Raw genomic sequence first — 2,242 nt, 5'->3', positions numbered from 1 at the left:
AGTAAGAAGAGAAATCGAGAACAGATAAATGCTGGACAATCGTAGTAAAATGTCGAAACTTTCATTTATTAAGATTTTCTATGCAGTGCTAAAGATATTCTGGGAATTCAAGAGAGGAGTAATCTTCAATCTTGTTTAGAAAAATGTGAAGAGTATTATATAGACAATAATATCTAAACTTCACATTTATTCTATCATCTAATCAACGTGTAAATTCAAAAAATTATATTATTGTTATGTATTAGTGGTAAACTGTAAAATTAATCCTTCAAATTATGAATTTAAGTACATGAGAGAAGTATTGTACCGCATACATCTTAAGTTGTACTGTGCTCTATGTATATATTAAGAACCATATACTATCGCTATGAAGCTAGTTTAATACAGAAGCGGCTGAGCTATCATGAGAAATGTAGTTATTTTCAATTAACAATCAGTATACAATTTCTTCGGTTGTATATTCGACTTCGTTACGAAGTTATTGTGATGAAAACCTCTCATTTCTAATCGTCACTTTTGATGTTTTTAATTCAGCGGAGAAAGCAATTCTACTATAAATTCAGACATATGTACTGTACATTGTGGAAACATCGGATAAAGTTAGTGGCGATAAGTTATTACTCTATTACAGGAGCGTATACAAATATTATTCATTTCTATTAGAAATAGACGCAATTTACAATCAATGATGAGTCCATGTTAATTCTTAGCAACAAAACTTCCTTGATCACCAATCGTAGTGCTAATTTTATCATCTGTTATGAGAGCACATATTTTGAATATTAATCAATCGAAATCATACGATGTGACATGTGTACTGTACTTTGACCGATTGAATAATTTCGACTTGGAATGATAGTAAGCACTACACCTATATCAATCTCTTAACAGCCATTTCTACCACCAGCAGATAGATATCATAACTTATAGCTATTTATCTGTATGGGAAGCGTTTCCACAAATTTGGAAAACATCCAATTATACAAATATCAGAATTATTATTGTTATTATTGATAACACCTAAATTGGATGACAAATATCTAATTTATTTACGTTCTTGTAATCGACTGAATGATTATAGTTTTACGTTGGATAGATTTAACTGAATCACCGCAATATCGATAGTCTCTATTGGAAATAGTTCAAATTTTATTTTGCGATGGCTATCATTATAAAATTCATATCAGGCTTTGTATTTCTATTAACACTAACTATAATATAAAAGTAGAATGAAATTATTCATTATCACCCATTGCTAAGTACACCCTTTCCAGCTGTTTAACGATACATTCATCATTGCCCTTAGGACTTTGGAAATAGCCAAACTAATTCGGTGTAATTGACTAGCTAGGGGACTACCTACCACATCTTGAAATAAAGGAGTGGGCATGGCTTATCATGATTGATTATAAGTAATTTCAAGTTGATATAGAAGTAGAAAAAAGTATCCAAGACTCTTGGACATTGATGAATCTGACATATATATTAACAGGTAGTTTCCTCATTTACTGCCAGTACTACATACTATATACGACTAAGATTAATTTTTAACTGTACTTCTAACTGTTGTCTCCTTCATGTTTACGTTATGATACATTATTACTCTAGAAAAAATAGTGCTAAGACATAGACCTATCGTAATTGATTAATTTCTTGCACCTTGCGATTGTATTGATGTTTTAATCACCGTAGATACGGCCCGAGTAAGATTCTAATAAATCAGTTGAAAACAGCACCGGTATCATTCATTAATTATGTTTTCATTGCTGTAAATGAATAAAATATTCATAATTGAATTAATTTAATTTCTAAGGCCGAATTAAAGTCAATCCTTGACGATTTTATCAAGCAATCTATAATGTAGAGAAATAAAAAGATGATAATAAAATACCCTAATTTATCCGGTTATACAATCAACTCTGTTATTCCATGATAAGTCAATCTGTAATAATTATAACTGATCATCGAGAAAGCCAACATATTGCAATTAATCAACTTAATATAATTTCTTTCTCAATATCATCTTATGATACTACACTAGAAGAAGTAGTGGAGCACCGTTACTGGTAATTAAGTTCCCTCAAATAGAATTGATCGGAAAATCAACATTACACGGCAATTACTACAATCTAGCCGTATATAGATAGGTACATCGATGAAAACCAAATCATTTTGTACTGTAGTTAGAATGCTTGGTTTTATCTTATCCATAATTGCCATTATTGGTATTGCTATAGAAATT

Source organism: Trichoplax adhaerens, genomic scaffold, assembly GCF_000150275.1.
Source record: "Trichoplax adhaerens TRIADscaffold_124 genomic scaffold, whole genome shotgun sequence".
In the NCBI taxonomy this organism is placed as follows: Eukaryota; Metazoa; Placozoa; class Uniplacotomia; order Trichoplacea; family Trichoplacidae; genus Trichoplax; species Trichoplax adhaerens.
The sequence above is the reverse complement of the archived record's forward strand: the minus strand, read 5'-3'. Positions refer to the sequence as shown.